The sequence below is a fragment of the Pseudorca crassidens genome, chromosome 3 (assembly GCF_039906515.1).
Source record: "Pseudorca crassidens isolate mPseCra1 chromosome 3, mPseCra1.hap1, whole genome shotgun sequence".
NCBI classification, from domain to species: domain Eukaryota; kingdom Metazoa; phylum Chordata; class Mammalia; order Artiodactyla; family Delphinidae; genus Pseudorca; species Pseudorca crassidens.
Genome location: NC_090298.1, coordinates 141,393,571 through 141,411,844, shown reverse-complemented (window position 1 = coordinate 141,411,844; position 18,274 = coordinate 141,393,571). Strand labels below are relative to the sequence as shown.

At 38.4% G+C, this 18,274-nt stretch overlaps 1 pseudogene; it reads right to left on the bottom strand.

Annotated features, from left to right (window-relative positions):
• Positions 1-10,697: 10,697 nt before the first annotated feature.
• Positions 10,698-12,394, bottom strand: LOC137221042 (centrosomal protein of 78 kDa-like; annotated as a pseudogene).
• Positions 12,395-18,274: the final 5,880 nt, after the last annotated feature.

Here is an 18,274-nt window from a genome sequence, read left to right as displayed (position 1 = left end):
AACAACTGGATGTCCCCAGTAAAAAAAAAAAAAAAAATCGAGACACACACTTTATATCCTTCATAAAAATTAACTCAAAATGAACCACAAACCTAAATGTAAAACACAAAACTGTAAAACTCCCAGAAGATAACATAGGAGAAAACCTAGATGACCTTGGGTATGGCAATGACTTTTAAAATATAACACCAAGGGCACGCTCCATGAAAGAAAGAATTGATAAGCTAGACTTCATTAAAATAGAAAATGTCTGCTCTGTGAAAATCACTATCAATATAATGAAAAGACAAGCCACAGAGTGGGAGAAAACATTTGTAAAAGACGCATCTTGCTAGGGTAAAGTGGCAACTTGCAAGCTTCTTACATGTGCAACTGGTGTAATTTATTTTGGTATTAGTGTGAGGTACAGACTTTAGTTTTAAATGGGTGTGTAGTTTTCTAGGCATCAATTTTAAAGATTATACCTTGACTTTGTCACAATCAAACTTCCCAGACATACTTAGAACTATTTGTGGATATTCTTTTCTGTTTAATTTGTATATGTGCTCATTCATGTAGTAATGCTACAATGTTTGAATTGTAGTGGCTTTACAGTTAAGTTATATAGCTGCCTGCTAATTAACAGATACTCAACTTCTAATAAAGTTTATTACTTGTACCTGAATGCCTCCAGATTATGTTCTTCATTCAGACTCTTTACTATTCACTCAATATAAATTCAGAGCTGATATACATTACAACCTGAACTGAAGTGGCTAACATTTTTTAGTTTTCATCTGTATTCCTAGATTCAAAATATGAGAAAGTAATACAATGCAACTTTTTTTTTTTTTTTTTTTTTTTTTTTGCGGTATACGGGCCTCTCACTGTTGTGGCCTCTCCCGTTGCGGAACACAGGCTCCAGACGCGCAGGCTCAGCGGCCATGGCTCATGGGCCCAGCCACTACGCGGCACTTGGGATCTTCCCAGACCGGGGCACGAACCCGCGTCCTTTGCATCGGCAGGCGGACTCTCAACCACTGCGCCACCAGGGAAGCCCACAATACCACATTTTTTAAAACCTCTAATGACTCACATTTTCTATCTCTAATTAAAACAGAACACCCTGTGGAATATCTTTGCATCATTTACCCGGTTGCATTAATTCTGGCTGCTGCAGTTAATTTAAATTCACTCTGGTAAAATGAGAGCTCAGTATAAGCTTTTATCATACTCAGTGAGACTTACAAATAGTCATCTGCTAGGTGGTAAACAGTAAACAGTCTTGTTTATTGCAAATAATCTTAGGCAATAAATGTTATTTATGCTCCATTTAAGAATAAAGATGTTAATCTGAGATCACAGAACGATCTTTTTGTTAAAGCTAAAAGCAATGCTGCTTTGATTAGTTTCACGTGCAAATATTACCCAACTTCTTTCTCCTTCTTTGATAGTTGTATAGAAATAAAACTAAATATAAGAATGTAAGCCAAACCCACTACAAATGAAACTGCACTACAGACCCACTATCTTCAGTGATTTCTACATGATTTCTATGCTCAAGCCTTCATTCTATCCTCTCTTCCTAAACAGAATTGTTTTGTTTTGTTTTTTTGGTTTTCAGTAACTTTTATTACACAAGAGATTCATATTCTTTATAGAGAAATCATGTAATCAAATAATCCAAAAATAGATTAAAAAGCAGCCATAATTCCACCTCTCAGATATATTATCACTGTATCTGTTTTATAATATAGCTTTCATATATATTGTTTTAACATCTTTATTGGAGTATAATTGCATTACAATGTTGTGTTAGTCTCTGCTGTATAACAGTGCATCAGCTATACGTATGTATATATCCCCATATCCCCTCCTTTTTGTGTCTCCTTCCCACCCTCCCTATCCCAGCCCTCTAGGTGGTCACAAAGCCCCGAGCTGATCTCCCTGTGCTATTTGACTGCTTCCCACTAGCTAGCTATTTTACATTTGGTAGTGTATATATGTCCATGCCACTCTCTCACTTCGTCCCAGCTTACCCTTCCCCCTCCCCATGTCCCTAAACAGAATTTTAAGTAGTTCGCCAAGATAAAATGAGAAACTGATTTAGACTTAGGTCCCAAATTTACAGTTTCAATGATTTAGGAAAATCCCTTGACAGCTATACTGAGCCTCAGTTTTCACATTTGTAAAAGGGTGAGGATTAAAAAAACTGACACTTCTGGAAATGCCTGTCATTCTGATTGGATATTTTTAAAATGTTAACTGAAATTTAAATGTATAAATTATAAAAAGAAGATGACAGAAAGGCCTATTATCATTTTATTACCCAGATAAACCATGGTGGCCCACTGATAGGAGAAGGGTCTTCTCTAAGCAGTTTTCTTCATCCTGATTTCTGGACACTCCCTTCTTTAATCTGCTTTTGGAGGCAGCGGGTGACATTTTGGCAAGTTTTATTCAATTTCTTTATGCCTTGATTTTAGGAAAGAAGGATAGTAGCTGTGCTGAGCTCTGCCAGGTCAGATAGAATTTTGGAGTATTCTCTTTCTCTCTCTTGTAGACAGCCACTGTCATTTGGTAAGCCATAAGCCTTCCTTTGCTTTGACTGTGGTGAGTGTGTTTGCTGGATTTCTAAAATATATTTTTAGTGTTTACCTATTTAAATTGAAAAGATTGGGCTATATTTTTAAAAGTTTATCCCTCCATTTTGGAAGGCCTTTTAAGTTGTGATATTACATGCAAGAGAGCTAACGGAATTCTGGACTCCATATTTTCGTTTTTACCTTTTTTTTTTTTTTTTTCTCAGACTTTGAACAAACAATGGCTAAGAATGAAAGGAACTCAGACCCGAATATTTTTTCCCTTGTCAAGCACAGAGAATATGGGAAAAAATGAAATTGGGAAATTGTTTTGCTCGTCTTCCTTTCCTCCTTTTTGGTCAGTTACCTTAGTCGTCCACCTCACTTTGTATTTCTAGCCTGGCTTCAGAAAGACCTGAATTTGATTAACTACACACTGTTGGAGTAGTAGATTGCTAGAAGGAACCAAGATCCAGATGACCTTAAATGGCAGCTTCATGGAATTATATTCAAGAAGGATGGTCCAGCCAATTTCCTCACTTCCATTGTGAAAGGAGTTCCCCATTCCTAAGAAAATGGACCTATGTCCGACTGACACAGAAGATGGAGATTTATCCCAGTGCATTTGTATATGTATAGATATTAAAATTATGTACATCTATATGTTTATATATACATAATGCCTAATGGAAATATCTCAGATGTTCTATTTTGTGTTTTTTCTTTAATTTTACTTATAAAAATTGTGACCATTTTTTAACTCAAAAGAGGAGAACCTTAAAAATTAATTAAAAACACATTCTCAGTAGTCTAAGGTTCAGAGTGACTTGGCAGAGAAAATTGCTGAATGAAAAAAAAAATTGCTGAATGGTTAGATAACAGTGCTGGTAGGCTTGGCTATTGTAACACTTTACATTTTTACATTTGAGTTTCTCTTCCTTGAAATTACAAGAACTATATGACTCAAGAGAAAGATTGATAATTAGGAATATTCTGCTTGCTTTTTATATAGCCCATTGCAGAACATTTTGATTAATTATTTGGAGGTCATAGGAAGGAACCTTCATGATCTAACTTTTGAACAAGTAGTGTTGCAACACAAAGCTATGACTTAAAAAGGAAATTTGAAATGACCTATTTCTTTTGGCATCTCAAGCCAGATACCTGTCAGTAAAATGAGTCACTTTTCAGTCAAATGGGTGGTCAGCAATATAAATTTTTTTGGGAAGCTGAAAGACACCATTGCCAAACAGAGCATCTGCAGTGTTCACATCTATATTTGAGCATCTTTCGTTTTCCCAAGTGGTGCAGATGAGAAGAAGGAAGGCAGAGAGAGACATGCACCATACAGCTTTTCAAGACGGATAGAACAGAGAGCATTCCCAGAGGCAGGTCAAGTTCAACCCAAGAACAACTCTCTCAGTGCTTTCACAACTAGTTAAAATACAAGACCAGTAGTAACTCAGCTCTCAAATCAGTGCTGAAATCAAGCAGAAGTTTGTTAATATTGATACGGTTAACATACATCAAATAGGATTACTGAATTTTCTGAATCTAAAAGTTCTCCACAGTGTTGACATTTCCTTACTGCATTTCTTTTTTTTTTTTTTTTTCCCGGTATGCGGGCCTCTCACTGTCGCGGCCTGTCCCATTGCGGAGCACAGGCTCCGGACGCACAGGCTCAGCAGCCATGGCTCACGGGCCCAGCCACTCCGCGGCATGTGGGATCTTCCCAGACCGGGGCACAAACCCGTGTCCCCTGCATCGGCAGGCGGACTCTCAACCACTGCACCACCAGGGAAGCCCGACATTTCCTTACTGAACTCCCAGGATTGTTTGGTTTCAAAGGCTGTTGGGCTCAAGACGCATTTGGTTTTAAATAATCCTTCATAAAAAGTTCAGCTTTCAGTCTAATATGATTGAAACCCAGCTTGAGTGTGTTTTATAATGCACTGAACTGGAAAGACTATGGGCATTGAATTATTCAAAACATGGTAGGCGAAGGAGTGATATGTGGGGAGGAGGTGATCAAAGAAATCAGTGAGACTTGATATGTCTTGTTATCTCATTTTATTTACCTTTTAGAACTCTTCCAAATATTAGAGGAAAGAAATCAATATCAATTTTCACCTGTCACGTTCCACACTTCAATTATTAATGAATGTCAAATGTGACCACAGTTTTCTGTACTACCTGCTCTGCAATAATATTTCTGAGCCTTTATTAAAAATGTATAATTGTCATTGAATTTCCAAATATGATTCTCCAGTGGCTAATTCAGCTTGTTTTATTAATAAGCAAGTTCTGATGAGTAATACTAATTTAATATGCCAGCATGTAAGGTTAAAGTGTAAATTATTCCTTCCGAAGGTGATGAGATATGACTGCGATGTGGTGGTAGGGCACTCACCTTCCTGAACGAACCCTGCGAGGACACAGTTCTTGTGAGAAAGCAGAATTTCATACAGTAGCAAATCTGATATTATTTTGCATGTCTCCTGTAGCAGTGGAATGCACACACACACACAAACATCATGGGTGAAAAAAACACACATGCGCATCTTAGATGCTTACATTAATTTCTGAATATAGTTCTCCAGAAAGAAAAAGCTTTAGTATGATTTGTATTTTTATAGTTTATTATTTTATCCATACTAAAACACTTCATGAAATCACTTACTGTTTTGTTGTTCATGGAATCCTTTCAATTTTGAGATGCTAAATATAAATGGAAATAATGGTTATAGTCCTTGGCCATGAAAGACTAAGTTACAGAGAACCCGGTGACTGGAGGTCAGAGCTGCCACGGAATTATTCTCTGCTCCAGAGACCATTAGAATATCACTGTGTACCCACTTAAGGATAGAATGCTGCTATTGAGAAACTAGCTCTCTTTCATTTCTACTAAAAGGAGAGAACAGTAGGGGACCTTGGCTGCTTGAGTGTATGATTCTTTCTCTGTTTTGTACAATAAGCCAAAAACAATACATGAAATAGCCTCGGGTCTTTTGTACCCAGCTCCTTCCTGTATTGCTCCTGATCAATTACACTTAAATCAACAAGAGTTGCTTGAACATTTTGACAGTTATGTTCCCCATACCCTGAAGCATTTTTAAAGGGTTACTGAGATAAAGCTATTTCAAAAAATACTCCCTCCAAATTTGTTCAGGGAGGCATCAATGAAAGTAACTTAGAGGAAAAATACTCCACCTTGAGTTCGTGGCCTATCACTCTAAGGCCAGGCAAGCATAAACCTTCATAGCAAAACCTAAGTTTGCTCCCAGTTGAGAATTTGGTTTCCATGGTCTTATATAAAAAGTAAATGGAGAATTTAATTCCCTATAAGCCCTTTCCAAAGAGTGAATACAGTTCATCATTCATAAGAGATGATGAAAATTACAATTTTGTTGAATAGGTGGAATATATATTACATATAATATATATATTTATTTTTAATATATATATAAAATATATAAAGGTACTATTCAGAGTCCTAAAACATGGATTTTTCTTACTTACCAAGAATGAACAGTAACTTGATCTCTAAACAATAAAGCACCTGGTCATAACAGAATCATAAAAAATATTTGATATCAGAATGAATTCACTGTTCAGGTGTAAAGAGGGAGTAGCTTCAGTTTTCCTCTTTCTTGCACCCCATTATTGCATCCTGGACACAGGGGATTTTCTTGATTTTAATCTAAAGGAGAAATGTTCACTTTTGTTGAGGTGGAAATTGACAACCTCAGTAGGCAGAGGCACTGTTTTTATTTGGCTGAATTTATGTTTCTAGTGATAATTCAAGGTGTAATAGGGTTTTCTCTGCCACTCCAAAATCTGAAAATGATAAACATCTCACCAGAGTTTCAGGATGGCCCATTACCTATTCTGTGGAAAGGATATTCAAAATACCATGCTTCATCAATGTCTTCTTTGACTTATTAATGAATGGACAACTACTGAGTTAAGACAGTGTCTTATCCTTGCTTCAAAAAAATAAAAACAAAAAAACCCCACAAACACAAAAAAAACTGTTAACAATGAAAACTTATTATGCCAGGCCTTAGTATGGCCTGACTTGGAAATTTACTTTCAGAGGCTTCTGTGAATATACCAAGGAAAGAGGACCTAGGTGTATCTTATTCCCACAGGCCGCCAAAAAATATTTGCTTAACAGAGAAAAAATTAATATATAGTATAGGAGAGAACCTGGCAGATGCTTAACATTATTGAGTGATAGCAATGCCCAAACTCATCTGTGATCAAACACTATGAAAGTATCCTCCTAAGGATAAACTTATTACAAATAAGAAGTGAAATTTCAATTATGGAGATACTTTCCGTTTCAGCTCTGATATGCAAAAAGCTTGGAAGTTGTCACTGTATCTTGTCCTTACAAGATAATGGGGTACAAAATGAAAATCAATGACTTTTCTCAGAAGTGATTAATAAAACATGTAACTATGAAAGAATTTTAAAACTGTAATTATGTATGTGTATATATATGTCTCTGAAAATCTGTGTCAAAGAAAACTGAGGCTATCAGTATAAACTCATTTAACTTCTATCTCTTCTTACCTTTATTTCCTCCCAAACTTACCAGTATCCATCCAACTCGAAGGATACAAGTGATTTTTATATACTGTGTAAGGTTTTTTCTTATTCATATGTCCATGTTTCCCCAATTCTCTAAATTATTATCTACATCTTCAGGATCTCCTTTATCGGTTCCTTCAATTCAACATATAAAATATAAGTCCTTCTCATTCTAAAAAATTCTTTTTTGCTAATTATTTTCTCTTTTCATCCAAACTCCTTCAGAGTAGCCTATTCCCACTGTCTTCACTAGCCCCGCCTGGCCCCCACAGGCAGCCCTACACTCTCAATTTATTGCCATCTGGCTTTTTGTCCACCACTTCACTGAACTGCTCTAAGGTCACTGGGGACCTAACTGCCCAAATCCAATGGACACTCACATTCTCTAAAGGATGACACTGTCATCTACTTCCTCCTTCTTGAAACTCTATCACCTCTCTCCTTCCCAGAATTCTTTCTCTGCTTATTACTTAAACGTTGTCAGTACTCACAATTCTCTGAAATCTCATCCATGTTCATGATTTTAATGACTGCTGATATGTGCTGATGACATTCAAATTTTTATCTTACCATGTCTTCACGTGCACGTCCAGTTATCTACCAGTTTTTCTCCTGAATTCTACAGGTGCTTTAAAATTCTACATGTCCAGAACGCAAGTCTTTTCCCCAATTCAGTTCTTTATCCCCTATTTCCAAACTCAATGATACCACCACCCAAACTTAGTCACACAGATGGGGGTCCAGCCTCCGCCTCCTACTTCTTCCTTACTTCCCAAGATCAAGGCTTGCTTGTAATTTCCCAAATACAATTAGAACTTATTTCCTCCTTTCATCTATACCTTATTTCAGACCCCTTTCTTCTTGCTATTACCTGGTCTAGAAGTTACCAAATTGCTGTTTGGTGGAACCAGTTGTTAGACACTTCTATTAAAGAGGACGCTAGAGTCAAATAGCTTTGAGGATGGCTGTGTACCATGCGCCTGCTGTGATGATCCAGAATGAACACTAGCCTACAGCAGCCCCGAGGAGCTGTACAGTAAAGAAACCTGATTAACTTTACTTAAGCCAGGTCTCCCTTCTGCCGGCCTATAAAGCTTTCAGTAGGGACAGGAGAGGAGGTGGCAGCGTGAAAGTCCCTCTTGAAAATAAAAAGCGCTGCTCTTCAGAAGAGTGGGGCATAATTGTCTCCAGGCTTCTTCAGATTCCTCATCCATGCTGACGTCAGTGGTCTAAAATGCCACCTGAACTTGTCCTTTCCATTCTTAGCTGTTTTCTGAGGAAACCAGCTCCACGCACATGGGTAGTTAAGACCCGCTCTCCTCCTCCTCGCGGCCTCCTTTAGGGGCACTTGCCACTGCCTGGGGACACTGCACTGATCCTCCAGAGCCTGTGCCTGTGGCTCCATAACACACCCCTCGCACACTCACGGCTCTGGACTTCCGCTGTCCACTCTGCCTTGAGTATCCTTGCCTTTCACTGCTGACTCACCAGTTTCTCAGGAGTCCTTTAAGATTTAGCTTAGGGATTGCCTCTTTAGATGACTTTTCTATGCCTCACAGCTCCCCCTCTTCTTCCACAAACACTGACCAAACGCCCTGAATATGCCCGTCACAGCATGTCACGTGCAGGATGAGACATCTGCTGTGCGTCTTCCCTCTCACTCCACTTCTAAAGGGTCAACGCTACATCTTGCTCGTTGTTTCACTCCTCTAACACCCAATCCATGACTAATGAACTAACTAGTACTGTAGTAGCCCTATTAGTAACAATCAGGCAGGACCTTTTAGAAGAAATCTGACACTCCAGCTTTTCTCTGATCTCATCTTTCAGTCTGATTGAACTAAAGACTTATCTGTGCATGTTTTACCAGGGAGACATAATTGAATCCAGAGATGTGTCATCACATACTCTTACATACTCTGCCGTTTAAAAATTCTGCTCAGATGGGGGAAGGAGACAGGTGTGCTTTCTGACAGCCCCACTCCTTTGCATCTCTAGTGCTCACTGGCTTCTCTCTTAAACCCTTCCTTAAACCCTTCTTCTCTTAACAAGGAAACAGGATAACAAAGTAATTAAGAGCCTGGGTTCTGCCTGTCTGTGAACAGAAACATAACCAAGGACATAGAGAATAGACTGGTGGTTGCCAAGGGGGAGGGGGTGGGAGAGGGTTGGATTGGGAGTTTGGGATTAGCAGATGCAAACTGGTGTATATACAGGATGGAAAAACAAAAAGGCCCTACATGGGACTTCCCTGGTGGCGCAGTGGTTAAGAATACACCTGCCAATGCAGGGGACACGGGTTCGAGCCCTGGTCCGGGAAGACCCCACATGCCAGAGAGCAACTAAGCCCGATGCCACAACTACTTAAGTCCATGCACCTAGAGCCCATGCTCTGCAACAAGAAAAGCCACCACAATGAGAAGCCCGCACACCGCAACTAGAGAAAGCCTGTGTGCATCAACAAAGGCCCAACGCAGCCAAAAATAAAAAAATAAATAAATACATTTATTAAAAAAAAAGTGGATGTATTTAAAAAAAACCAAAAAGGTCCTACTGTAGAGCACAGGGAACTATATATCCTGTGATAAACCGTAATGGAAAAGAATATGAAAAAGAATGTATATAAATGTGTAACTGAGTCACTTTCCTGTACAGCAGTAATTAACACAACACTGTAATTCAACTATACGTCAATAAAAAATAAAATTTAAAAAAATTGCCATAAAAATAGTCACATAAGGGGGACTTCCCTAGTGGTCCGGTGGTTAAGACTTCGCCTTCCAATGGAGGGGGTGAGGGTTCGATCCCTGGTGGGGGAGCTAAGATCCCACATGCCTTGTGGCCAAAAATCCAAAACATAAAACAGAAGCAATACTGTAACAAATGCAATAAACACTTTAAAAATGGTCGACGTCAGAAAAAATCTTTAAAGAAAAAATTCACATAAATGAAACATAATAAAGTCCATACATTAAAAAAAAAAATAGAGCATGGGTTCGGGTCACATCGCAGCTTCCCACTTACTTACAGCTGTGTAATTCTGGGCAACTCACATAATGTCTCCTCAGACTCCTCCATCTGTAACCGGAGATGGTAACAGTTCCCTACCTCAGAGCGTTGCTGTAGTCCATAAACACGGTTAGGTGCCTTGGTAAATGTTTGAGGCTCTCTGGTTATTGTGAATTAAAACACCTCAATGGCTTCTGGCCATGTGATTTATAATAGTTTGATGTTTAACCAAATGGTAAAACTATTCCATTTATTATTCCCATCTCTTTTTACCCCTTACCCTGTTTTGTTGTCTATGTTTTCTCCCACCACAGAGTGCTAGTTCCAGGAGAGTAAAGGCTTTATTTTGTTCACTGCTGAAAGCAATAGCACCCAGAAAAGTACTGTACATATAAAGCCCTCAGTAAACACTAGCTGAATGAATGGTGCAAAGTGTCACAAGGAAAAGTACACCAAAACTTTCATTATAATAAAAAAGTATAGATAAATCTTTCTCTAATGGCTTCCAGTCAAGTAACTGAAACCACCATATGCTATAATAAAAACATAAGTAATTTATTAAAATTTGAAGGCAAAAACATAATTTTAAAAGATTTAGACCTATGTTAGGTGTGATAGAGTATGGATGCTTTCTTGAAATTCACAATCAGATCCAGGAGTATCACTTTCAGAATGTTCTAGTAGATTGAGTTTACTTTTTAGTTGTCTTTGATGAAAGTCACTATTCTACTCTCTTTCTTAACAGAAATGTGTTTTTTCGAAGACTCACTTTTAATTGGTTTATTAACCAAAGAATTATTTTGCCCAATTCCTTTGCTTTTCTGCTTTACAGGTGAGTCAGAACAGGAATGCAGGTCCTTCCCAGGTTGTTTCTTAGCAGAGTAGTTTTTCGTATATTCACCTGCTTTGCTCATTTTCTCTGAAGAAGACCTGCTATTTCTAGATAATTCCTCTTCTTTTCTTTCACTTCCAGTTCCAGAAATGACGTCTGCTGAAGGAGAACATGTTCTAGCAATGAAATCTTCAAAAGACTCCTGCCGCTGCTCTGTGACTGCGACCCCCAGGTTGTCTTTGGAAGTTTCTAAGGCCTCCTGAGTAGAGACTGGGACATGGAAGGAGTCGAGAGGCAAAGGAATCCTAGCATCACCTGCAATTTTCTGAAACCAGGGGAAAAAACAAAAGACAAGACAAAAATTCAGTGATGAACAAAGCCAACCATTAAAAAGTAGAGTTCAAAATTTCAATGTTACTCTGTGATCTTATTATTAACACAGTCAATTGATTCTTCAGAAGATTTCAGAGCCAGTTTTTCTCTAATTATATCCTGCCAAGTGATTCTCAGCTTAACCTAGCTATATCCAAGGCTATGTCCACTACATTTTCAGACTTTGGTGACAGGGGTAGTTATTACCCATTACCTTTCCCTCACTAAAAATAAAACCCTATTCTGTAAGATAATTAATTTCTTTTCTATCCTCCAGACACATGTAAACAGTATATAATATAGTTTGTGACCAGACTGTGTTCTCAAGCTGTCAGTTCCCAAGACCAGTCTGAGATTGGCTGATGGGGGCTCCAAGCAAGGCTAGAGGAAAAGCTGACAGGTTTTCCCCTCCCATTCCCATAACCAGGTGATTCACTGTCATATGTTACCTATTAGCTATGTCTGGATTACTTATTTTAAAAATTATATCAGTATGTGTACCTTCATTAGTGTTCCTTCATTGTAAGCTGACTGCATACAAATAGAAACCTAGATAAAATATGAATAGAATAGACATTTATACAATTTAAAATCTGGAATATTTTCTCTAATGTTTTCTTTCTTCATTAAGGAGAGTTTGCTTTAACTCATAAATTCTCTAAAGAACTTCCAGTCTCCTTATTTACAACAATACAGTGTCATGAAATGGGCACACATTTACTAATCTCAGATTTGGAAAGGACTCCAGAATCTTCTAGCTCCTGAGCATGTGAACTACTAGAGACTGATCATTATTGTTTTCTCCCTGACTTGGTCATTTCCTTTTTGCTAATCACTCTTAGAATTATTAAGTGCTGTTCTGTCCACTTACTTGGATATTTTGCATTTGTCCTGGGGCATCCTGTTTTGATTCTGATTTTTCTTCTTCAAGTGGCTTCTTTTCTTCTTTACGTGGACTACTAACAGTAGAATTCATCTGGGGACGACCTAGTAAATGAAAATCTGACTCATCTATGCTAGCCATTGTGGCCAGCTGCCCAAGCTTTGACCAGAGGAGGAAAGGAGAAAAGACAAAGGTTATTATAATCACATAAGAGCAGTTTAGATTTCCCCAGACCTACAATCATGAAGTACTTCTAAAATCTTAAAAGCCAACATCCTACTCCAGACTACAAGCCTCTCTCTCCCCCAAATTCTCAGCCCTTTCCAGATTCATCCTCTAGGACACATCCCATCTCCTTACCTATTACCGCTCCATTTTGAACACTGTCTGACTAGCAGCTTCAACAGCTACCACGCACCTCGTCCATTACCTCTCACACCTCTATTCCCACACTTCTTTACGACCTTTCCTCCAGTTTCCAAGAATGTGTTTGTTCCTTCCTTCCCAACACCAACACCAATTCATTCACTGACAAAACACCACTCCATCAACTATCAATCTCCACTTCTGTCTTCCAGCAAAATTGCTCTCCGTTGAGAACCACTGACCTGTATCTCCCCTGCAGATTAATAATAATTTTTATGTCTAAGGCAAAAATAACTTTAATTCAAACTTATCAAACAAGCAAAGTAAATGAAAGATAGGAAAATTCTTATCCATTCCCGAATATTTGCAGTGAAAACTGCCTTCAATTTAGTCTTTACAAAAAACTACACCTACTAATTACTCTATCTACAGGTTACTCTTTTATAATGAGCTCCCCACTCTACCAAAGCAGGCTTCCCTATTTGCATTTCTTAAAAAATTTAATTCCTCATTTTAAAAAGTCAACTATATTACCTATAATTACACTAAATATGGTCACGAAAGTGATGAAAATTGCTCCAGCTCCTCAGCAAACTACCATTATAGTCGCAAAGAGAAGAACGCCATGAAGAGAAATGAACTAACCCAGGATCTTTAAGGAGATCCAAGAAAGCATGGAAATTCTGAAAAGAATTCCCAATGCTGCCCAAAACACCTTCATCATCCAGGATCATGCTTGTCAATGAGTGGGCATGAAGGGCTTCAGACAAACAGAAATTTATATTTCTTAACTGGGCATTTTCACGTTCCAGCTATAAAAGAAGACGGAAAATGTCTGACATGATTTTTTCTCATTGTCATCAAAAGTAGTCTTGCCTAGTTTCAAGGAACAAAACTAAAACACTCAAGATGTAATTAATCTGTAATTAACCTAACTCTCCACCAGTAAAGACAGAGACCATATCACATAGTAACCAAAACCCACAGGCACCCAACAAAGTTTCCTATATAACGCTCAGGTGGTATATAAATAAACCAAAGTTACCGTTTTATTAATGATCTTTCACAAAAGATCACATTTCTAACTGGTTCAATTCATAACGGAGCCTCATTCCACATCAGAAAATTACCTGCTTTAAGTTTCTCTTAAATTGGAAAGTGAATTATAGAATCTGATCTGAACAAAACATATTACAACTCTGCTGGATGTTAAGAATTAACTTTAGTGAGCAAAATATCTAATGCTTACGTTTAAAAGTCCTAAATCATACCCAACCCAATTTATTAAATGTACGATCACCAATATTTTCTTTGGCTTCTTGAAAATATTCACCCCCGTGAACTCTTCCCCTTCCGCTCATCATCTATGCACTTAAAAGCCCCTATAAGCTCAACTCTAGTATTTCTCAGAAAGGCCGTTAATGTTCATGATGCCCCTTTTGCCTTACATGAGCAGGTGCTCAACATTTATTGAATGAGTGTCCGCCAATCCAATGGATGCACTTTCAAAAATTCCTCCCTACACTCACCCTGTGATAAATTATATTTAGATAGAACTTTTTAGATTATGCCCTGCTTTCATGCACATTACCTAATGTAATTCTCATAGTATATATTTTTATCTTTCATTGCATTCTTAGAAGTTTTCCAATATCTTAAATTTATTTAAAGGATTCACTTTCCTAATTCATTGCCAGAAGAGTCTCATCGTGTCTTTTATGTTACTGTATATACAGTATATGCACAAAAAGTGCCTTCTTGAATCAAAGAATCATGAACAGGAAATAAGCTAATGTCATATAAAAGCGCGCGCACACACACACACACACACAAAACCAGATTTTCACATTTTTAAAAACATGCTTTCTGGAATATAGATCATATGATCACTAAATACCAGTAAATGCAAAAGTCCATATGATACAACCAATTTGCAACATATTACAGTTTTAAAGCTTACAAATTATGTGTATATGGATTAAAATCAAATCAAAATAAAACCAAAACACTCTCTAAAGCAGAAGAAGAAACTTGTTTACCTCACTGACTCGTTTATCAGCCTTCAGTCTTATTACTTACTTATTACTTACTTATTACTCTTTCCTCCTTTAACTGCTTTAGGCACTCCTCCAGGTTTTCCTAAACAAACAGAGTCAATATTATAACTAATTCATAGTGTAATATCCAAAAGCCTTTCCAGCTATTGGTCTCATCAGGATTTAGGGGCAGAGCCAGAAGTGAACTCAGATTTTAGTCTGCTACTGGTAATATCATACCATGCTAGTGAAATGAATTATCAAAATCTATCAAATTAGCATAGGTAAGATTTATTTAAATTCCACTCTTTCCAACATAAATTTGTGGCAGCCCACCATAAAAGGCATATGCGTATAACATAGTAAGTCAGAAATAAGAAGTTAAGACCAAGAAAAAAAAAATTCTATTTTTATTTGTGGGTCTCTTTATAGCAGGAAGTCCTATTAATGAACATGCTTAACATACCTGAATTGCCTAACTGCAGATTCAAAAGCATGTTTTTAAAAAGTAATCATTTTTAAAGCAATTTACAGTCAAGCACTGTTCCTGGAGTTCCCTGGGTATGAAATAATCTAATCATCAAAACCCTAAAAGGGGGCTTCCCTGATGGCACAGTGGTTAAGAATCCGCCTGCCAGTGCAGGGGACATGGGTTCGAGCCCCAGTCCGGGAAGAACCGACATGCCGCGGAGCAACTAAGCCCGTGTGCCACGACTACTGAGCCTACGCTCTAGAACCCACGTGCCACAACTACTGAAGCCTGCGCGCCTAGAGCCTGTGCTCCGCAATAAGAGAAGCCACCGCACTGCAACGAAGAGTAGGCCCACGCTCGACGCAACTGGAGAAAGCCCGCGAGCAGCAACGTAGAACCAACGCAGCCAAAAATAAATAAATAAAATAAATGTATAAAACAAAAAACCCTACGAGGAAAGATCACTAACTCCATGTTTTTGTTTTTGTTTTTGTTTTTTTTGCGTTACACGGGCCTCTCACTGTCGTGGCCTCTCCCATTGCAGAGCACAGGCTCCGGACATGCAGGCTCAGCGGCCATGGCTCACGGGCCCAGCCGCTCCACGGCATGTGGGATCTTCCCGGACCGGGGCACGAACCCGTGTCCCCTACATCGGCAGGCGGACTCTCAACCACTGCACCACCAGGGAAGCCCTAGTTTACAGATGAGGGAAACAGAGGCAGAGAAGTAGAGTAAGTAGAGCAGCACAGCCAAGGTCACACCACTAAGTAGCAGAGCCACACCGTGGACTCAGGAAGCTGGGTGCCATTCCTGCTCACAGAGGTGGTAGTCTTCCCATTCACCAAGGTCACTGAAATAAAATGAACACTGATAAACTCTCTTAGGAGTTTTAGGAACTAAGACACTTCGGTCCTTGAAGTGGGGACACTGCTAGCAATAGGCAGAATTCTAACAGAGCCCCCAAGATTCCTACTTACTGAAGTACACAAACCTTCCACTTATCCAATCAAACTCTAAATCTAGGTGCTGTAGTGAGGGGATTTTGCAGATGGAATTAAGGTTCAAAATCAGTTGATTTTTTTAAGATAGGGAGATTATTCTAGGTGGATATGGCCTACTCAGGCACCCCATGAAAAGGACCTGAACTCTTCCTGAATTGAAGTACAAAAGGGACAAGAGGGAGACGCTCCATTGCTGGCTCTGAAGAAGTCAAATGCTGCAGCAGGGAAGGCAAGCGAGAGGCCTCTAGGAGCTGAGACTGTCCCCTGACTGACAGCCAGCAAGGAAATGGGGACCTCTGTCCTGCAACTGCAGAATCTGAATTATGCCAACAAGCCGAAGAAGCCTGGAGGCATTCTTTCCCAGAGCCTCTAGATGCTAACACAGCCTGACTGACATCTTGATTTCAGCTCTGTGACCCACACAAACTATGGTGAACATCCAACGTTTGGGGCTCAATGTCTTACATTTCACGTGCTTTAACACTCTCGGGAGGGAACCCACATGTTCCAGTGTGTATCTGAGCAGGAAACCTAGTCACGCTCTGCCTGGACTTCTGACCTACAGAACTGTGAGCTGGTCAAATAGGTATTGTTTTCAGTCAGTAAGAGTGTACTAAAAGAATTAATATTCTACTCAACCTCCAGGTTCATGAACAAAATAAATGACTGTCATTGTTTTAGGCCACTGTTTCGGGGTGGTTTCTTATGCAGCGATAAACAGAATACCTACACTTATGAAAACAGTACGGTATATTTATACATTTTAGCTGCTTTGAACAATCACTTAAAGAATGAGGAACTCTATTATGTGCCATCATTGGGAGAGGAGCTGGTATCACTTTCAGGAGGGTAGCTCTTGGTACCTAACAACAATCCTACATCAGGAGTTTACCCTAAGGAAATCAAAGATGTGGGCAAAGACTTATCTACCAACATGATGTCATAAGATTGTTTATAACCAAACCCTAGAAGAAAGCTAAGAGCCTCCAAATTGGGACTGGGTTAAACAAAAACAGCTCACCGTCTGAAGGAATGCGCTATGAAGCCACTAAGAAAAGAATGACAACAGGTGTCAACCAGAGTTAATGAATGGGCTTCAGGAGTTCTACATTCATAATGTATCTGTGCGTTTTTCCTGGGAGACGGTGCATAAGCTTAATCAAATTCTCTGATGTAGAAGAGTATTTAGTGATAAGACAAAATATTTTTCATACTTTTTTCAGACAAAAGAGCAGATTAGGTGTGTGTACATGCAGAGGTGGCTTTTATTTCCTTCAATGAGTTGTTCATTGTTTTCAAAAATTTACTCAATGAACATATATTTTTATATTCAGATCATGTTTAAAAAACTGACAGTCTAAGAACTTCAAATTCTTCAATGTTTCATTACTAAAGCCAGCCAAGTTTTCAATGGGGAAAAGGGGGAAAAATTGCAAAATTCCTCTACTTTCAATATAATGGTTTAATAAATCATCTAAAACCGATTTCAAAGAATTTCTAAACAAATAATCAAACAAACAAAAAAACCCTCACCACAGTCAGAGGAAAGTAGAGTAAAACTTCCTGACTGGTTCTAAATAGCACATCAAAGTGAAATTACATGAAATAGTTTCTCCCTCTAGTGGAGGGAATTAGAACACAGTGTTAAATTTTTGTGAAAAAGTGTACCCTCCTCCCACAAAGTATTAATAATTCATGTCCCTTACATGGAAATATGGAACCAAAAAAGTTAGAAAGTAAAATTGCTTGATATTCTATTAAATAAGTAAGACTAATGATAAGGCCTTGTTATAATTTTCCTTCCTGTCATCTGCTCTCCTTCCTCCCTTCTGTACACCGGCTAGGGTGATTTTTCTGGGACAAAGCTCCCATCATATTGGATATCAAATTTTATGTTCACCTTTTCTCCATTTAACATTAAAATCCATCATTTCTCATATAATCAGGGGATTCATAACCTTGATTTTTTTGTGTGGGCTACAAAATATTCCACTGAGTGGGTTTACTGGTTAACCATTTTACACATTTAAATTCTTTCCAACTTTTCAATATTATAAGACAAAATAACCGTTTTTATGCATGAAGGTTTTTTTCCATATTGAGAATAACGTTCTTGCAATAAATCCATAAAAATGAGTTTGAAGTC